This window comes from Nerophis lumbriciformis, linkage group LG24 (genome assembly GCF_033978685.3).
Source record: "Nerophis lumbriciformis linkage group LG24, RoL_Nlum_v2.1, whole genome shotgun sequence".
In the NCBI taxonomy this organism is placed as follows: Eukaryota; Metazoa; Chordata; class Actinopteri; order Syngnathiformes; family Syngnathidae; genus Nerophis; species Nerophis lumbriciformis.
In genome coordinates this window covers 19,572,093-19,593,897 of record NC_084571.2, presented here as the reverse complement: position 1 = coordinate 19,593,897, position 21,805 = coordinate 19,572,093, and the positions used below count along the sequence as shown (strand labels likewise).

The 21,805-nt window shown below is 40.4% G+C and overlaps 3 long non-coding RNA genes across 3 annotated transcripts; 1 reads left to right on the top strand and 2 right to left on the bottom strand.

Moving 5' to 3' along the window:
- Window positions 1-284: 284 nt before the first annotated feature.
- On the bottom strand, window positions 285-3,669 carry LOC133620615 (uncharacterized). The gene is made up of 4 exons (XR_012051139.1): window positions 3,559-3,669; window positions 3,387-3,468; window positions 1,393-1,501; window positions 285-518 (listed from the first exon to the last, which is right to left on the bottom strand). It is a non-coding gene; the product is annotated as an uncharacterized lncRNA (long non-coding RNA).
- Window positions 3,670-4,895: 1,226 nt separating this feature from the next.
- On the bottom strand, window positions 4,896-21,027 carry LOC133620614 (uncharacterized). Its single transcript, XR_009817535.2, has 3 exons — window positions 20,851-21,027; window positions 5,004-5,112; window positions 4,896-4,933 (listed from the first exon to the last, which is right to left on the bottom strand). It is a non-coding gene; the product is annotated as an uncharacterized lncRNA (long non-coding RNA).
- LOC133620613 (uncharacterized) lies at window positions 11,651-15,939 on the top strand. Its single transcript, XR_009817534.1, has 3 exons — window positions 11,651-11,704; window positions 14,656-15,511; window positions 15,608-15,939. It is a non-coding gene; the product is annotated as an uncharacterized lncRNA (long non-coding RNA).
- Window positions 21,028-21,805: the final 778 nt, after the last annotated feature.

Genomic DNA, 21,805 nt, shown 5'->3' with positions numbered 1-21,805 from the left:
TGCAATATAAAAGGCTGCTAGATTCAAATGTATGTTTTCTGCCTTTTTCTTGACTAAATTTCACGTCCGTCAACTGAGAACTACTTTAATGAAAAACAAGAGTTATGAAATTGTTCTTTGTTCACTAAACACATCTGATCTTTGTCTTTAGGCTGTTTTGTAACAACCTGCCATGAAATGGAGGCACAAAGTCTCAAATGAACAGTTCAAATAAAAGTTTAAGCAAATATTGCAGCTAATTGTCTATGGTACCAGGAACAGTAGACTCAAATAAGACAATATAGTCAATGAGGGATTGTATGTTTTATTGTTTTCCATTTGTAAGCACGTGACATTTTTGTGTTGCAAAATTAAAAAGAGGGTCAACGCATGGTGACATTTTTTTCCATTACTTTCCAACCGCACCAAAAACGGGACATTCTTCTGACGGGTTGTCACTCTTGTAAACTTTGTATTTACATGCCACCGGGTCGAGAACGGACACACAATCTGCGGGGAATTGTGTGGGAATGCTATACCTGTAAACAAGCAGGAGACACACAATCAACAAGGAGATATTAAACCAACACTTACCGTATTTTTTGGATTATAAGTCGCTCCGGAGTATACGTCACACCGGCCGAAAATTCATAATAAAGAAGGAAAAAAACATATATACGTCGCACTGGAGTATAAGTCGCATTTTGGGGGGAAATTTATTTGATAAAATCCAACACCAAGAATAGACATTTGAAAGGCAATTTAAAATAAATAAAGAATAGTGAACAACAGGCTGAATAAGTGTACGTTATATGAGGCATAAATAACCAACTGAGAACGTGCCTGGTATGTTAACGTAACATATTATGGTAAGAGTCATTCAAATAACTATAACATATAGAACATGCTATACGTTTACCAAACAATCTGTCACTCCTGATCGCTAAATCCCATGAAATCTTCTTTCTCGGTGTCGCTGCTGGTATGCGCCGCTTTCTTTCTTTCTGCTGCTTGATCGCCGTTTTCTGCTGCATATTTCACTACGTCCGGCTTGTAATCTGCAGTATATGATTTCCTTTTCTGTGCCATTTTAGTTCAGCCCTTCTCAGTTTTTATAAGTTACCGCCAATGTTGAAATAATACATTTTAATAGCTACGGATGTAGCAGAAGTTAGCATCCCATTACCCACAATGCACTTCTGCCATGACCCGCCCCCACCGAATGCTTATTGGTTGACGTGTGTGACGATTGCTGCCATTTGCTTCGTCTCTTACGTGAATGAGATACATAATATTATTTGATATTTTATGGTAATGTGTTAATAATTTCACACATAAATCGCTCCGGCGGCCAAACAATGAAAAAAACTGCGATTTACAATCCGAAAAATACGGTAAATTCTTTGGACTTACGCAGCGCAGCACCCGGTGCAAGAGCAATCCATGCAGGCACTGTTTCTCCAAGATGATCCAATGGGGTGCCACTCATTGTCCGTCTCATCCAGGCAATGTGTGGCAGTCACTACAAAAAATGTAGACATCCAGTCGTGGTCAAAAGTGTACATACACTTGTAAAGAACATAATGTCATGGCTGTCTTCAGTTTCCAACAACTCTTATTTTTTTTGTGATAGAGTGATTGGAGCACATACTTGTTGGTCACAAAAAACATTCATGAAGTTTGCTTCTTTTATGAATTTATTATGGGTCTACTGAAAATGTGAGCAAATCTGCTGGGTCAAAAGTATACATACAGCAATGTTAATATTTGCTTACATGTCCCTTGGCAAGTTTCACTGCAATAAGGCGCTTTTGGTAGCCATCCACAAGCTTCTGCTTGAATTTTTGACCACTCCTCTTGACAAAATTGGTGCAGTTCAGCTAAATTGGTTGGTTTTCTAACATGGACTTGTTTCTTCAGCATTGTCCACACGTTTAAGTCAGGACTTTGGGAAGGCCATTCTATATATTCTGTATACTTTTGACCCAGCAGATTTGCTCACATTTTCAGTAGACCCATAATAAATTCATAAAAGAAGCAAACTTCATGAATGTTTTTTGTGACCAACAAGCATACTTGCCAACCTTGAGACCTCCGATTTCGGGAGGTGGGGGGTGGGGGTGGGGGCGGGGGGCGTGGTTAAGAGGGGAGGAGTATATTTACAGCTAGAATTCACCAAGTCAAGAATTTCATATATATATATATATATATAGATATATATATATATATAGATATATAGATATATATATATATATATATATATATATATTTGTAGCTAGAATTCACTGACAGTCAAGTATTTATCTTATATATATATATAGAGAGAGAGAGAGAGAGAGAGAGACAGAGAGAGAGAGAGAGAGAGAGAGAGAGAGAGAGAGAGAGAGAGAGAGAGAGAGAGAGAGAGAGAGAGAGAGAGAGAGAGAGAGAGAGAGAGAGAGAGAGAGAGAGAGAGAGAGAGAGAGAGAGAGAGAAATACTTGAATTTCAGTGTTCATTTATTCACACATATACACACACATAACAAGTGAAGTATTTATCTTATATATATATATATATATATATAGAGAGAGAGAGAGAGAGAGAAATACTTGAATTTCAGTGTTCATTTATTTACACATATACACACACATAACACTCATCTACTCATTGTTGAGTTAAGGGTTGAATTGTCCATCCTTGTTCTATTCTCTGTCACTATTTTTCTAACCATGCTGAACACCGTCTCTGATGATGCATTCTGCTTCGTCTCTTTGTTGTGTGCGCAGTTGTGCACTGCACTCTCTAAAAGCCCTATATGTTATTGTCACATATGCATGTACAGTAGATGGCAGTATTGTCCTGTTTAAGAGTGTCACAACATTGCTGTTTACGGCAGACGAACTGCTTTACGGTAGACGAAAACGTGACTGCTGTTGTTGTGTGTTGTTGCCGCGCTGGGAGGACGTTAATGAAACTGCCTAACAATAAACCCACATAAGAAACCAAGAACTCGCCCTCCATCATTCTACAGTTATAATGTGATTGGGCAGGCACATTGTTTATATTGTGGGAAAGCGGACTCAGGTCCGCATGGAGCTGGAGGGGGCGTGGCCTCCAGCTCCGCCTGAATTTCGGGAGATTTTCGGGAGAAAATTTGTCCCGGGAGGTTTTCAGGAGAGGCGCTGAATTTCGGGAGTCTCCCGGAAAATCCGGGAGGGTTAGCAAGTATGCCAACAAGTATGTGCTCCAATCACTCTATCACAAAAAAATAAGAGTTGTAGAAATGACTGGAAACTCAAGACAGCCATGACATTATGTTCTTTACAAGTGTATGTAAACTTTTGACCACGACTGTATGATCCTTTTTCCCCCTAATTTTAAATGTTTTTGCAATATGCAAACCACAAACTACTAAATGTGTCTCACCTTGTTGTGGCCCCGCGCTGCAAAAGCCATCTGCTAGGGGCAACAGTGCACAAAGCAGCAAAGCCAGAGACCGATGTGTCGTCTTTTTGAAACAGAAAAACTTTATTTTTATCAGCATATTTGCAGACTGTGCTGTGAACTTACTGCTTTAAATATGTAAAATGAAACTTACCATAGTTGCTGTAAGTCTGATAAGCTGTTCAACGGGGGGGAAAATGCTCAGGTGAGTAAATATTAAAGTGACAGACTAGTTTCTGCACTGCAGGAGCCCATTGGAAATAAATAGGGAGGGATTAGGGGTGTTTTACCGTGGGGTCACCACCTCTGTAGATCAATAAGAGTAAACATGGCTATGAGCCCCACCTGCCCAAGCTTTTTACCCATAGTTTATTCAACAATAAAACATACAATCCTATACTTAAAACAGATCATATATAAAATAGAGAAGTAAATAAAAAAGATGCATAGAAGCTATCATAAATAAAGTGAGAAGAAGAGCACAAAAGTTGATGATTTTGCTGAACCAAGCACTTTTCCCCTTTTAGGAGGTGAATGCTCTTATCTGAATATGCTTTTATTGTGAAACCGAGTGAGTTGAAAGGGCACTTCTATTGATTTCATGGTTTTTTAGTGACTAATTAAATAACGGCGAGTCAGCAGATGCCAAATGAACTATGCTTACATCATTCACCTGTCAAAACAAATCATTTTCCAACCAACAGAGTCAATGCAAGATTAAATTCAAATTGATTAGTTATTTTTATTTCGGACATGTTCAAAGAAATACTAATACAAAGAAAAGTAATACATTAATGTACAGACTGCAAACATGAAAATAGATGATTATATTTTTCATATCCGAAAAGGAGTGGATAGAAATTAAAACGTTGTTATAAAATGTATCAACTGGAGGTCATGCTAAATTAAAAAAAACTTTGAGGTAACACCTTTTCATCTTAAATGTGCATGTTTCCTTGACATTGATGCAATTTTTTTTTTTATTAATTTGAGCTTTTTCAAAAGAATGCACTTTGCAATTGCAATATAAAAGGCTGCTAGATTCAAATGTATGTTTTCTGCCTTTTTCTTGACTAAATTTCACGTCCGTCAACTGAGAGCTACTTTAATGAAAAACAAGAGTTATGAAATTGTTCTTTGTTTACTAAACACATCTGATCTTTGTCTTTAGGCTGTTTTGTAACAACCTGCCATGAAATGGAGGCACAAAGTCTCAAATGAACAGTTCAAATAAATGTTTAAGCAAATATTGCAGCTAATTGTCTATGGTACCAGGAACAGTAGACTCAAATAAGTCAATGAGGGATTGTATGTTTTATTGTTTTCCATTTGTAAGCACGTGACATTTTTGTGTTGCAAATGTAAAAAGAGGGTCAACGCATGGTGACATTTTTTTCCATTACTTTCCAACCGCACCAAAAACGGGACATTCTTCTGATGGGTTGTCCCTCTTGTAAACTTTGTATTTACATGCCACCGGGTCGAGAACGGACACACAATCTGCGGGGAATTGGCTGGGAATGCTATACCTGTAAACAAGCAGGAGACACACAATCAACAAGGAGATATTAAACCAACACTTAAGTTATTTGGACTCACGCAGTGCAGCACCCGCTGCAAGAGCAATCCATGCAGGCACTGTTTCTCCAAGATGATCCAATGGGGTGCCACTCATTGTCCGTCTTATCCAGGCAATGTGTGGCAGTCACTACAAAAAATGTAGACATCCAGTCGTGGTCAAAAGTGTACATACACTTGTAAAGAACATAATGTCATGGCTGTCTTCAGTTTCCGATACTTTCTACAACTCTTATTTTTTTGTGATAGAGTGATTGGAGCACATACTTGTTGGTCAATCAATCAATCAATCAATCAATGTTTATTTATATAGCCCTAAATCACAAGTGTCTCAAAGGGCTGCACAAGCCACAACGACATCCTCGGTACAGAGCCCACATAAGGGCAAGGAAAAACTCACCCCAGTGGGACGTCGATGTGAATGACTATGAGAAACCTTGGAGAGGACCCCCCCCCCCCCCCCCCTCTAGGGGAGACCGAATGCAATGGATGTCGAGTGGGTCTGACATAATATTGTGAGAGTCCAGTCCATAGTGGATCCAACATAATAGTAAGAGTCCAGTCCATAGTGGGGCCAGCAGGACACCATCCCGAGCGGAGACGGGTCAGCAGCGCAGAGATGTTCCCAACCGATGCACAGGCGAGCGGTCCACCCCAGGTCCCGACTCTGGACAGCCAGCACTTCATCCATGGCCACCGGACCTGTGCCCCCTCCCCCCTCCACAAGGGAGAGGGGAGCAGAGGAGAAAAGAAAAGAAACGGCAGATCAACTGGTCTAAAAGGGGGGTCTATTTAAAGGCTAGAGTATACAAATGAGTTTTAAGATGGGACTTACGGTAAATGCTTCTACTGAGGTAGCATCTCTAATTGTTACCGGGAGGGCATTCCATAGTACTGGAGCCCCAATAGAAAACGCTCTATAGCCCGCAGACTTTTTTTGGGCTCTGGGAATCACTAATAAGCCGGAGTTCTTTGAACGCAGATTTCTTGCCAGGACATATGGTACAATACAATCGACAAGATAGGACGGAGCTAGACCGTGTAGTATTTTATACGTAAGTAGTAAAACCTTAAAGTCGCATCTTAAGTGCACAGGAAGCCAGTGCAGGTGAGCCAGTATAGGCGTAATATGATCAAACTTTCTTGTTCTTGTCAAGAGTCTAGCAGCCGCATTTTGTACCAATTGTAATCTTTTAATGCTAGACATAGGGAGACCCGAAAATAATACGTTACAGTAGTTGAGACGAGACGTAACGAACGCATGAATAATGATCTCAGCGTCGCTAGTGGATAAAATAGAACGAATTTTAGCGATATTACGCAGATGAGAGAAGGCCGTTTTAGTAACACTCTTAATGTGTGACTCAAACGAGAGAGTTGGGTCGAAGATAATACCCAGATTCTTTACTGAGTCGCCTTGTGTAATTGTTTGGTTGTCAAATGTTAAGGTGGTATTATTAAATAAATGTCGGTGTTTAGCAGGACCGATAATCAGCATTTCCGTTTTCTTGGCGTTGAGTTGCAAGAAGTTAGCGGACATCCATTGTTTAATTTCATTAAGACACGCCTCCAGCTGACTACAATCCGGCGTGTTGGTCAGCTTTAGGGGCATGTAGAGTTGGGTGTCATCAGCATAACAGTGAAAGCTAACACCGTATTTGCGTATGATTTCGCCTAGCGGCAGCATGTAAATACTAAAGAGTGCAGGGCCAAGAACCGAACCCTGAGGAACTCCGCACGTTACCTTAACATAGTCCGAGGTCACATTATTATGGGAGACGCACTGCATCCTGTCAGTAAGACAAGAGTTAAACCACGACAAGGCTAAGTCTGACATACCAATACGTGTTTTGATACGCTCTAATAAAATATTATGATCGACGGTATCGAAAGCAGCGCTAAGATCAAGAAGCAGCAACATAGATGACGCATCAGAATCCATCGTTAGCAGTAGATCATTAGTCATTTTTGCGAGGGCTGTCTCCGTAGAGTGATTAGCCCTGAAACCGGATTGAAAAGGTTCACAGAGATTGTTAGACACTAAGTGTTCATTTAGCTGCTGTGCGACAATTTTTTCGAGGATTTTCGAAATAAAGGGAAGGTGGGACACCGGTCGGTAGTTTACCATGAGGTCAGGATTGAGGTTAGGTCTTTTGAGCAGAGGATGAATAACCGCTTTCTTGAATGCTAGGGGAACAGTGCCAGAGGAAAGTGATAAGTTTATAATATTTAGCACTGATGGACCTAATAATACAAAAAGCTCCTTGATAAGTTTCCCAGGAAGTGGGTCAAGTAAACATGTTGTTTGTTTTATCCCACTTACACGACGTAATAGTTCCTCTAATGTTATTTCATCAAAAAGAGAGAGACTATTTTGTATTGCAGTATCCGTCGTATATACAGTTGTATCTGTGTTAATAGAACCCAGTTGTAGCTGGGATGCGTTGTCTTTAATCTCCTTTCTAATGAGTTCAATTTTCTTATTAAAGAAATTCATAAAGTCATCTGCCGAGTGGGTGGAGCTATTGGGAGGAGTCCCTTGTTGGGTTAGCGATGCTACTGTACTAAACAAAAATTTAGGGTCGTTTTTGTTGAGGCGGATGAGATTTGAGTAATATTTAGCTTTAGCTAAGGTAAGCATGCGTTTATACGATATTAAACTATCACTCCATGCTTGATGGAAAACCTCAAGCTTGGTCGCGCGCCATTTGCGTTCCAACTTTCTACATGATAATTTATGAGCTCTAGTTTCTTCTGTAAACCATGGGGTGCGCCTTTTAGGGGCCCTTTTTTGTTTTAGCGGTGCTATACTATCAATGGTTTCGCGCAGGGCATTGTCAAAGTTATTAGTGAGGTTATCAATAGAGCCGACATAATTTGGGAATGGTGCCATTACCGAAGGCAGTAGGTCAGCAAGAGTCATCGTTGTGGCAGCATTAATGTTGTGGCTGTTATATATAGCAGTTATTATTATTATTAGCTTGTTGACAATGAGTCAGAACTTCGAATTTTATAAGGTAATGATCGGACATTACTTTAGTATACGGGAGTACCATAACTTTGGAGGTGGTGACACCCCTGACCAGTACTAGATCTATCGTATTACCGTTGCGTTGCGTAGGTTCATTTATTATTTGTGTAAGACCACAGCTATCAATTATAGTCTGGAGCGCCACGCACTGAGGGTCCGATGGGGTATTCATATGGATATTAAAGTCCCCCATTATGATTATATTGTCGGCGTGCATCACTAGATCAGCAACGAACTCTGAGAATTCATTGATAAAGTCAGAGTAGGGCCCTGGGGAGCGGTAGATAACAGCCAGGTAGAGAGGCAGCGGTGCGACAGACCTCATAGTAAGCACCTCAAACAATTTGTATTTATTTATTAGTTTAGGCGTAAGGTTAAAGTTTTCATTGTATATTAGAGCGACCCCCCCACCCCTTTTGAGGGGACGGGCCATATGTGCATTCGTATAGTTAGGAGGAGATGCCTCATTTAGCGCAAATAAATCGTCTGGTTTGAGCCAGGTTTCGCTAAGACCAATGACGTTAAGATTGTTGTCTCTAATGACCTCATTGATTAATAAAGTATTGGGAGACAATGATCTTATGTTTAAAAAGCCCATATTATAAGTATTGGGCTGTTTTGACAAGTTTTTGTTGAAATTATCCGTAGTAGCAATATTAATAATGTTGCGTTTATTATACGTAGTGCACTTTAAATAGTTTCGACCATATCTAGGAATTGATATGACAGGAATTTTCAGATTGTTTGCTTGATGGTGCGATAGACTGAACGCATCATACTTTGCCACCTCAGTAGAATGCATATCTACCTCTGACACAGTCAAAACAGAAAACACATTATGTGAGTTGTGTATTATTCTAAGAGAATTGCTATGCGTACAGGGATTATCCAGCCTGGCGCTGACTAGCTCTAGCTTAACTGACTCCTCACCCGGACTAGCAGGCTCTGTAATTGCCTGTGACCGGGCTTGCTCTAGTGTAGTTAGTCAAATGTGACTTAAACAGTAGTCTATGTTTTTAGCCAGGATGATGGCGCCTTCCTGGTTAGGGTGAAGGCTGTCTCTCATCAGCAAGCCTGGTTTGCCCCAGAAAGAGAGCCAATTATCAATAAACGTTAGTCCCTGTTGTCTACAGAAGCTAGCCAGCCACTTGTTAAGCGAGACTAATCTGCTATGTCTCTCATCATTGCCTCTCGCAGGCAGGGGGCCAGAGACAATTACTCGATGCCTGGACATCTTTCTAGCGAGATCACAAGTCCTGGCTATGTTTCTCTTTGTAATCTCTGACTGTCTCATTCTAGTGTCATTGGAGCCAACGTGTACAACTATATTCGCATAACTAGTGGTACGATTAGCCTGTCGTACGTGTTTACTAGGCCTGTTGCGAGTTAGCTCCCTAAGATTAGCTTCAATGTCAGGTGCTCTGGCCCCGGGAATACACTTAACTGTGGCTGGTTTGCTAAGCTTTATGTTTCGGGTGATGGAGTCCCCTATGACTAAGGTGTGGTGCCCGGTAGACTGGGGTGTAGGACTAGCTAAAGAGCTAAATCTGTTATGCGTCTCAACCGGTACACCGTAGCTTGTAGGCCGCTTAGGACTACTACAGTCTGGGCTAGTTAGCTCGCTACAGCTAACGCTAGCAGATGTGTCCGCAACATCTAAAGTTACAAGATTACTCTGCTCTAACTGGTGGACACAGCCCTCTAGCAGAGCCAGCCTCTCCGTGAGTAAGGTGCAAGACGCGCAGGAAGTCATACTCACGGTGTTTTCTGTCACCGAGTGAAGTTCCTGCTGTCTTCCGAGAAGTCGTGGTCACGGTGTGCGGGGAGCCACTTCTTTCCGACCGACGACCGGCACCGTCTTTCTCCGCACTAGCTTCGTTAGCTTAGCAGCTAGCTGATAGCTAGCTGCGGGAGGGGTGGTGAGACAGAGATCGGGTGATTTGCAAGTTAAATAGTACTACTAAATATGTTTAGGAAGTAGTAAAGAAAGCTGCAGAACAATTAAAAGCACACAGATAGAACGATACTTAGCTTTTTCGAAACAGCGAGCAGTCAGCGAGCAGTCACGCACAAAAACATTCATGAAGCTTGCTTCTTTTATGAATTTATTATGGGTCTACTGAAAATGTGAGCAAATCTGCTGGGTCAAAAGTATACATACAGCAATGTTAATATTTGCTTACCGTATTTTCCGCACCATAAGCCGCCCTGGGTTATAAGCCGCGCCTTCAATGAACGGCATATTTCAAAACTTTGTCCACCTATAAGCCGCCCCGTGTTATAAGCCGCATCTAACTGCGCTAAAGAGAATGTCAAAAAAACAGTCAGATAGGTCAGTCAAACTTTAATAATATATTAAAAACCAGCGTTCTAACAACTCTGTTCACTCCCAAAATGTACGGTAATGTGCAAATGTGCAATCACAAACATAGTAAAATTCAAAATAGTGCAGAGCAATAACTTCAATAACTTAATGTTGCTCGAACGTTAATGTCACAACACACAAAATAAACATAACGCTCACTTTCTGAAGTTATTCTTCATTCATAAATCCCTCAAATTCTTCTCCTTCGGTGTCCGAATTAAAAAGTTGGGCGAATACGGGATCCAAAATGGCCGGCTCCGTCTCGTCGAAGTCATTGCCTTCCGGAAAGCTCGGACCACAGTTGTGACCGAAATATCCGCCCAGGCATTTACGATCCACTGGCAGATGTTGGCGTATGTCGTCCGGCGCTGTCTCCCTGTCTTAGTGAAGGTGTGTTCGCCTTCGGTCATCCATTGTTCCCACGCCGTTCGCAGTCGTGCTTTAAATGCCCTGTTGACACCAATATCGAGCGGTTGGAGTTCTTTGGTTAAGCCACCCGGAATGACGGCGAGTGTTGTATTTGTGTGCTTCACTTGTTTTTTGACACCATCTGTGATGTGGGCGCGCATGGAGTCGTATATCAACATGGAACACACAAAGGAAATGAAACGTAATACCCGCGCGCTACTTCTTCTACGGGGGCGGGTGGTTGCTTACCGTAGAAGAAGAAGCGCTTCCTCTTCTACGGGGGCGGGTGCTTACCTTGGCAGTTGCTTACCATAGAAGAAGAAGCGCTTCCTCTTCTACGGGGAAAAAAGATGGCGGCTGTTTACCGTAGTTGCGAGACCGAAACTTTATGAAAATAAATATTTATATTAATCCATATATAAGGCGCACCGGGTTATAAGCCGCACTGTCAGCTTTTGTGAACATTTGTGGTTTTTAGGTGCGGCTTATAGTGCGGAAAATACGGTACATGTCCCTTGGCAAGTTTCACTGCAATAAGGCACTTTTGGTAGCCATCCACAAGCTTCTGCTTGAATTTTGGACCACTCCTCTTGACAAAATTGGTGCAGTTCAGCTAAATGTGTTGGTTTGCTGACATGGACTTGTTTCTTCAGCATTGTCCACACGTTTAAGTCAGGACTTTGGGAAGGCCATTCTATATATTCTGTATACTTTTGACCCAGCAGATTTGCTCACATTTTCAGTAGACCCATAATAAATTCATAAAAGAAGCCCATTGGAAATAAATAGGGAGGGGTTAGGGGTGTTTTACCGTGGGGTCACCACCTCTGTAGATCAATAAGAGTAAACATACAACTCGTTTTTAGCTAATCCATTTGAGTCACCAATTTACCCGCAAGTGGATATCCGTACATGTGGGTAAGACTAAAAGACTGATGGAGTATAAATCAAGCTAAAGTTGTAAAATGTATTTCTTTTAACTTCCCTAAACATTGAATATGTAGTATGAGTGGTACAAAAACAGGAATATATGCATTTTTCAATTATCCAAGTTTGGCTTAATGTTGTTGCAATATCTGTGGAAAGTATGGTACAAGACTGAGCACCCAGACTTTTGGATAACATCTCGGAGAAGCTTTTCACATTGCAAGGCCAAATTTTGATCAACTTGAAAGCCTGAATGGCCAATGATAGCTGACAAATCATTGGATTGTGGTTGCCCACCTTAACCAAGAAGAATCCTTTTTATACAATTTGACTCCCTCCGTAAACAGCTTTTTAGTGAGGCTGTGCCTTTTGAAAAATTCCAGGAAAACCTTGAATTTTGGGAAATTTGAAACATATATTTGGCTTCAATATCCAGGGTGAGTAGAGCATGTGGATGGTTGCACAGTTCGAACCGGGTAAGAAATGGCACACAAAACATTTAGATTTTTAAAAAATGTCCCAATAATTTCAATGGTAATTTCCTGGTAATTTGGGGTTTTCAGGAAAAGTGAGATTTTTTTTTCTCATAAATGTCCTGAATGAGCTAAATTGATTGGTGTTGGAATTGTTTGAATTGGTCGAGAAATGTTGAAGTCGTGACACTTTTTAATAGAGAATGTGTTACAGAATTCCAGGGATATTAAGGGAAATCCTGAAAAAATTGAATTTGGGGGATAATTGACAAAGTGTTAGTTTGAACGGAATGCGATGATGGTTTGAATCGCTTGAGAAGTGTGGGAATTGTGGAATTTGGAAAGATTGTCCATCCATTTGAATAGCAATTTCCAGGAAATTTGGGAATTTTGGAAAAACTGGGAATTTGTACCGATATAGATAATACCACAATTGTCCTAGATGATATGAATGGGTTGGTGTTGGAATTTTTTGAATTGGTCGAGAAATGTTGACGTAGTAACACTTTGTAATTGAGAATTTTTACTTCGAAATTCCTGGAATTTTGTAAAAATCTGATATTTTTATGGGAAAAAACCCTTTGATGTCCCAACTAGGTGGAATGTTTTGATGGTGGAATGGGCTGAAAAATGTAGAAGTGGAAGCCGAAAGGACAATAAGGGTGGAATTAGGGCTTTGGAAAACAATTTTTTTGTATTTGGAAAATTGTAGTTTGAATGTCCGGGATAAGTGGAATGTGTTGAAAGTGGAACGGTCTGAATCGGGTGAGAAATGTAGGTATTGTGCAAGTTTGTCATTTGGCCCCGTTCAGTTTTGATTTTAAAGAAAAACTGGAATTCCTGGTAATCTGGAATATTTGGGGAAAATGAATACTAGTAAGCCACTGTGTCTTGGCCAAGCCGAATGTTTTAATACTCGAACAGTTCCGATGGTATGAAAAGTGGGCGCTGAAACTTAAGTGAAGAAACATAATAGATAGACGGCATTCCCACAATTACTAATGACTACAGTGTGCATTCTTTGGGAGGCTGAGGAGACCACACACCTCCAGCAAGACTTTCTGCTCTGATGAGGGTTTCCAACTCCCTGGGGAAAAAAAGGGAGACCTTGCAATGTAATTTATTTTGTCATTTTTTTTTCTTTTTGTGTGAAAGGAGTTTTCTACAAAAGTTGAATGGAGGCAGAGTTGCTTCCTTTCCAACCTTTGTGGATGATATGATCTGATGACTGACACATATTTTTAACACAATTAAAACAAATGATGATAGGGTCATTTCTCATCTCCACAAAATGAGTGAGAAGTAAAACTTGAAGTTGTAACAAAATGTATCAACTGGAGGTCATGTTGAACTCAAAAATACTTTGAAAACTTTGGGCGGCCGAGGGTTGAGTCGGCTCTCTTGGTTGCTTTGTTGGTCTGCTCCTGTGTCTGGCCATGCTCCCCCCACCCCAGCAGACGATGACGTGGAACACCGCAGAGGCCACCACAGTGTATATGTTTTGTTGTTGTAGTTGTTTTACTTTTGTGGCTGTATGTAGAAGTGGCTGCTTGCATCAGCTCTGCTCTTTTAATGTCATTTGATGTTTTCCTCTTACACACATGTGTATGTGTGCTATGGCTATGAGGTTTTTTTCCTTGGCCTCAGTCTAAACTCCCTCTCCAGGGGCCCAGGCTTAGACTGAATATATTTTTTTTTCTCACAACCTACATATACACACTGCAAGTATATATATATATATATAATATAGTAATAGACACCTTCATAACAATATGTAATATGTACAATATGCACACTACAAGTATATATATAATGTAGTAACAGACACCTTCATAACAATATGTAATATGTACAATATACACACTGCAAGTATATATATAATGTAGTAACAGACACTTTCATAACAATATGTAATATGTACAATATGCACACTACAAGTATATATATAATGTAGTAACAGACACCTTCATAACATTATGTAATATGTACAATGTACACATTGCAAGTATATATATAATGTAGTAACAGACACCTTCATAACAATATGTAATATGTACAATATAAATACTGCAAGTATATATATAATGTAGTAACAGACAATTTCATAACAATATGTAATATGTACAATATAAACACTACAAGTATAATGTAGTAACAGACACTTTTGTAACAATATGTAATATGTACAATATACACACTGCAAGTATATATATAATGTAGTAACAGACACTTTCATAACAATATGTAATATGTACAATATACACACTGCAAGTATATATATAATGTAGTAACAGACACCTTCATAACAATATGTAATATGTACAATCATCATCATCATCGGCGGTCACTCGAAGCGAGTATGACGATCCTCCTGGTAGGGGTGTATCCCTTTATGGAGGATGCCTGTGCGTGAATTTTTTTAACGTGGGGAGACTGGTGCACAGATAGTCACCACACGATCCTTGACAGATCCGGGTCAGGGTCCAGTGGCATGGAGTCCAAGACGACTGGAGACCCTTTTCTGCTGCAGCCTTCATCCGCCATCCCAGCCGTTGTGACGCTCCAACTCCACGCTCCACCGTTGAGGTCTTGGGTTGTTATTTCCCCATAACTGGGCCCATATGGATGCGGGGGTGCCTTCTTCCGCCATCGCAGCCGTTGTGGTAGTTCTTACATCTACCGTCTTCCGCCTGCTCTGCCGTTGAGGTCTTCACCGTATCCCTGGCTAGGGGGCAGTCAGGTACTAGGCCTTTGCCAAGGGCCACCTGGGGTAACAGTAGTAAAGGGGTTAACCTCCTAGTGCCCCAAGACCCCATAGAGGAGCCTCCACTGCCGGGTGCACTTTAATGTCATGCCCAGGACAAATATGTACAATATACACACTGCAAGTATATACCTGTGTATATATAATGTAGTAGCAGACACCTTCATAACAATATGTAATATGTACAATATACACACTGCAAGTATATACTGTATATATTGTAGTAACATACACCTTCATAACAATATGTGATATGTACAATGTACACACTGCAAGTATATATATAATGTAGTAACAGACACCTTCATAACAATATGTAATATGTACAATATACACACTTCATGTTACGGTGCGTGCGCATACTATCATTCCCTCCGCTGCTGGAGCAGCAAGAAGGTTCGCTGAGAGCGCAGCCAGACACGCTCCTGCGCGCCCCGCTCAGACCGCGCTTGCACGGCTGCAGGAAATCTGCATTCCGCGCACCTGGATCTGTTGAGGCTCAACAGTATAAAGCCCAACGCAGCCGAATACCCAGCGCCAGAACGTAGTTCTCTGTTTACAGTAAGCTTCGCGTCTCTGGCTCCTCTCCTGTGTCTGCTCTCCATATTCCCTTGTTCCTTGTGCTGACTTGTCCCTGTCGTTTCCCTGTTCCCGCAGAATCCTCTGTCGCCTTAGAAGTGAGCTGTGCGCCTCACTTCTCTGGACCTCCCTCTAGACTCTGACTGCCTCCCTCGATCCTCGACTTCCTTCGCTTTGGACCCGGACCTCAGGACGCCTCGCTCCAGCCCCCACGGACCTCCTGCTTGGATCACAGACCTCTTTCTGCTGAGCCCCTTTGGACTTGTTTGCCTCTCCAAACAACATACACTTACAACAAACTCCTGGTAATACAATCTTGTTAATTCACGCACATAATCTTGCATGCACACACTTAGTAGCATACACACCCCACTCACTCATCATGGCTCAATAAACCCTGTTGAGCGATACTTCCTGTGTCGTGCTGTCTCCTTCCCCCTTGTCGTACATAACACTGCAAGTATATATATATATATATATATATATATATATATATATATATATATATATATACACAGGTAAAAGCCAGTAAATTAGAATATTTTGAAAAACTTGATTTATTTCAGTAATTGCATTCAAAAGGTATAACTTGTACATTATATTTATTCATTGCACACAGACTGATGCATTCAAATGTTTATTTCATTTAATTTTGATGATTTGAAGTGGCAACAAATGAAAATCCAAAATTCCGTGTGTCACAAAATTAGAATATTACTTAAGGCTAATACAAAAAAGGGATTTTTAGAAATGTTGGCCAACTGAAAAGTATGAAAATGAAAAATATGAGCATGTACAATACTCAATACTTGGTTGGAGCTCCTTTTGCCTCAATTACTGCGTTAATGCGGCGTGGCATGGAGTCGATGAGTTTCTGGCACTGCTCAGGTGTTATGAGAGCCCAGGTTGCTCTGATAGTGGCCTTCAACTCTTCTGCGTTTTTGGGTCTGGCATTCTGCATCTTCCTTTTCACAATACCCCACAGATTTTCTATGGGGCTAAGGTCAGGGGAGTTGGCGGGCCAATTTAGAACAGAAATACCATGGTCCGTAAACCAGGCACGGGTAGATTTTGTGCTGTGTGCAGGCGCCAAGTCCTGTTGGAACTTGAAATCTCCATCTCCATAGAGCAGGTCAGCAGCAGGAAGCATGAAGTGCTCTAAAACTTGCTGGTAGACGGCTGCGTTGACCCTGGATCTCAGGAAACAGAGTGGACCGACACCAGCAGATGACATGGCACCCCAAACCATCACTGATGGTGGAAACTTTACACTAGACTTCAGGCAACGTGGATCCTGTGCCTCTCCTGTCTTCCTCCAGACTCTGGGACCTCGATTTCCAAAGGAAATGCAAAATTTGCATGGTTGGGTGATGGTTTGGGGTGCCATGTCATCTGCTGGTGTCGGTCCACTCTGTTTCCTGAGATCCAGGGTCAACGCAGCTGTCTACCAGCAAGTTTTAGAGCACTTCATGCTTCCTGCTGCTGACCTGCTCTATGGAGATGGAGATTTCAAGTTCCAACAGGACTTGGCGCCTGCACACAGCGCAAAATCTACCCGTGCCTGGTTTACGGACCATGGTGTTTCTGTTCTAAATTGGCCCGCCAACTCCCCTGACCTTAGCCCCATAGAAAATCTGTGGGGTATTGTGAAAAGGAAGATGCAGAATGCCAGACCCAAAAACGCAGAAGAGTTGAAGGCCACTATCAGAGCAACCTGGGCTCTCATAACACCTGAGCAGTGCCAGAAACTCATCGACTCCATGCCACGCCGCATTAACCCAGTAATTGAGGCAAAAGGAGCTCCAACCAAGTATTGAGTATTGTACATGCTCATATTTTTCATTTTCATACTTTTCAGTTGGCCAACATTTCTAAAAATCCCTTTTTTGTATTAGCCTTAAGTAATATTCTAATTTTGTGACACACGGAATTTTGGATTTTCATTTGTTGCCACTTCAAATCATCAAAATTAAATGAAATAAACATTTGAATGCATCAGTCTGTGTGCAATGAATAAATATAATGTACAAGTTACACCTTTTGAATGCAATTACTGAAATAAATCAAGTTTTTCAAAATATTCTAATTTACTGGCTTTTACCTGTATATAATGTAGTAACAGACACCTTCATAACAATATGTAATATGTACAATATACACACTGCAAGTATATATACATAATATAGTAACAGACACCTTCATAACAATATGTAATATGTACAATATACACACTGCAAGTATATATATAATGTAGTAACAGACACCTTCATAACAATATGTAATATGTACAATATACACACTGCAAGTATATATATAATGTAGTAACAGACACCTTCATAACAATATGTAATATGAACAATACACACACTGCTAGTATATATATAATGTAGTAACAGACACCTTCATAACAATATTTATTATATTTACCGTATTTTTATCATTTTAATCCTTTCCAAGATTTTTTTACGCACATTGAGTTGTTTCCATAGCAGCGCACGTCTGACTTCTGGCAACATGTGTTCCTACTTTCGGAGTCAAACACAAGTATGTTTCCTAATCATGGCAGACTTGGTAAACAACGGAGATGGCTATTTTTGGACAAATGAGGATTCAGAACCTTAAAACTTTTGAAGCTGAATCTACAGAGGATGAACTACTGCTTCTAGCAGAGGGTGGAATATTGGAGCAGACAGAAGCCAAGAGAGAGAGGTGAAAGTTACTAGAAGCTGCAAATGTGGAACTTGGAGACAAACTATTTTAACATAAATAGCATGCTTACCCCAGTGGTGTGCCGTCAGGGCCAGCCAGGCCTTCTCTGCTGGCCTAACATAAATCATGATCATTAATTAATAAAAGTTAATTTTGTTTTTAATTTACTTTCCATAAATATATAAAAGTATTCATCATACTTGGCTCCAGTGTTGCTATTTTAAGTTAGAGTTTTTATCCAATCAGAATTCAGCTAGCTTGTTTCCAGCACTGTATGAATTCTGCCGGAGGCCTTCTGACCCAACATTAGCGCCGGCTGTGCAGTTTAACGAACGGAGGACATTCAGTTAACAGACAGTTGCGATAGCCGATCAGATCACGAGTTGTTGACAGTAGCCCATCTATGTAGCCTTATGTTGAACGTGACTGTGATTGGCAGAGGTGGGACCATGTCATTGTTTTGCAAGTCACAAGTCTCAAGTCTTTGCCCTCAAGTCTCGAGTCAAGTCCCGAGTCAAGACAGGCACGTCCCGAGTCAAGTCCAAAGTCAAGACTGGAAAGTCTCAAGTCCTGCATTTTGAGTTTCGAGTCCTTTCAAGTCCTTTTAACCACAGACTAATATATTTACACAGATTGTGTATGCTTTTAAAACGCTGTATTTATTTATTAAAACAAGTGCATTTGAAATTGCAGGAAAAAAAGTAGTGCTGACATTGCACTTCATAATAGCACAATTAACCAGTCATTTTAAACATTTAACTCATTCCTTTACAGAATAAACACATTTGAAAAAACAAGTGCAACTGTACTTATTTGCACAAAAGTGTTAACATTGTATTTCCATGGCATATTGCATTGTAACTAGTTCCACAGCAGTTTCTATCCTGTTCTTACCTTATCTCATTGATCTCATCTCATACTGTATGTGTGTTGATGTGTGCGTACACATGAAAAACATAACAAATACATGAACATAACAATGAACAGGGTTGTACTTTTTAGATGTAAGGGCTCTATGCAATATGTACATATATTCTTAATATAGTATACATTTTAACTGACCTTTATTTGACTATGTTTGTCTTTTTGTAGGTGGTTAAAATACGCAGTGCTGCTGACCGCCGTCTAACGTTACGTTACTGTGTGTGACACATTGACTAACGTAACATTATGTGTAGATACCTCATGCAACCCTGCTTAAAAAAAATCACTTGACAAAAAGCATGAATAAGGTAGCGAACTGCAGTGGACGCAACAGATTGCCGTGTTTGCAATGACGTTATAACCATAGACATCTTATAAGTAGACAGAGCATTGGCTGCTGTGACGCGAGCAATTTGGCCGCCATCTTGAAGTGGTGATGAGGAGCCGGCGAGCAGCCTAAACTGACAGTTGACAGGTAGAAAACAAAGATGCCGGGCTGGTGTTCAGCGTTTTCCTGCTCAAATGAGCGGACTGTTGAAAATAGGAATCGGGGGATTACTTTTCACAAGTAAGATTTAACATTAACGTACTATTGGTTGTATTTAGTGAAAATAATATTACCACAGAGTTGAGAAGGAGCAAAGATCTTCAATATTTGTATGTAAAAATCGCAAAGAAATCTCCTGAGGGAGAATGACCCTCCTACAGGGGTTTGGTTTACAAACTTTCAGCCCCACCTAAAACAAAATTCACCAGCTGCCACTGATTATGATGCATTCTCATTTTAGGCTAAATATAAGACAATGCTTTCTTAACAGTTTAATTGTAACCATAAATAAGTCTTCAAGTAACAATATTCAAATACTAACATTGTTGGGTAAGACAGAATTTGGTTTTATTCTGAATCCAGTGAAACAGATTGGTGGATTTAGCTGATATAAAGACTTTCAGGTGTTTATATATGTTTATGTTTAAGTATTTGGCAGACGCTTTTATCCAAAGCGACATACATAAAAAATACATATAAAACAATCACTGTAAACATTGTCATTTAAGGGAAGAATGTAATACAAAATATCAATACAAATTGTCAAGACAGAATAAACTCTCTGCTGCTGAAGCAACAGAGATACAGTCTATAAGATATAAAGATATCTAATGTATTCATACATTGTTTATGTAGGATATACGCATGTATATATAACCTAATCATATTGTTTCTTCAAATTAAAAATAGCTGACCGTTTTTTCCCCCTTCTTTGGGATTATATTCCCAGTTTTGATCTCGGACGTCTGGTCACTTATAGCATATAAGAATATTCTATTACTGTTAAGCAAACTATGAATAATATAACACGCCAAAACATGTGTCCTTAATCATAGCTACACGTATGACAAAAAACGCGTGAAAATGAGTGATATTCAGTGAGGTAAAATTAATTAAATGCGCTGACAGTTCATTGCTCCTGCCAAATGAATTGCACTGAGTGGAGCGGATCACCACTCCAAGATGGCGGCCATGCGTCTCGTCTGCGCCAGTAGGCAATAGCGCTCGATGCTGCGTACCCTTATAATATGTATATGGTTATAACGTTAGCAGGGAGTTCACAGCCTCACTGATTTAACTACACAGCAAATAAAAGTCCCGTTGCTTAGCCAATAAACGTTATCTTACATTCAAAACTTACCCTTCTTTGTGCAACTTAAAATGTCGAACGAAGTTGGAAGTTATTGCGTCTCCGTCTGTAATATTCGAACTGCATGCTTTGCATACGGCAATTCATTTTTTGTTGACCAAGTCGTAGTTTATATATACCCGAACGAAACCAACTTTGGCATCATTTTTTCTCACCGCTGCGTTGTTTGACAATTCTTCTTCATTGGTTGTTCTGCAATTTGATTGGATGAGAGCTGTGGGATGAAAACAACGTAGATCTAATTTGATTGGCTGTTGTACTGACAGGAACAACACGCTGCCAGACACGCTGATAGATAGACACACAAGTACATAATGAAAGATACGCAGCGATCCTGAATAACTTTTTAATCTTTGGGTTTTGGGGTAAAGTAGCAAGTCATGTCAAGTCAAAAGGCTCAAGTCCAAGTGAAGTCACAAGTCATTGATGTTAAAGTCTAAGTCGAGTTGCAAGTCTCTTTACATTTTGTCAAGTCGAGTCTAAAGTCATCTAATTCATGACTCGAGTCTGACTCGAGTCTGACTCGAGTCCAAGTCATGTGACTCGAGTCCACATCTCTCTGGTGATTGGATACTCACTTGTCACTCCCAGGTATCCAATTACAAGTTGTGATTAACGAAAGCAGAAAGTGGCACCATAGCCATACCCGGCCAGCGGAGAAATCAGCGGTACTCACTTTTTTAAGCAACAAAGTAGCAGAGCAAAATGTCGATTAGCTGGCGGATATAATGGTTTGCCTGCCACTTCCACTCAAATGAACCAACTACGAGCGGTATTGTGAGTTCAAATATATTTTTTCACATTCAATATATTTTTTACAATTACTTTTGCTTTGACAGTACCACGTCCGATGCGGATTTATTGATTTTTAAATGCGCTAAAAAATAAAAAATGTTGTACACTAGTGACAAATTGAGGTGATTCAATACGCAGTAGTGCACAAGTG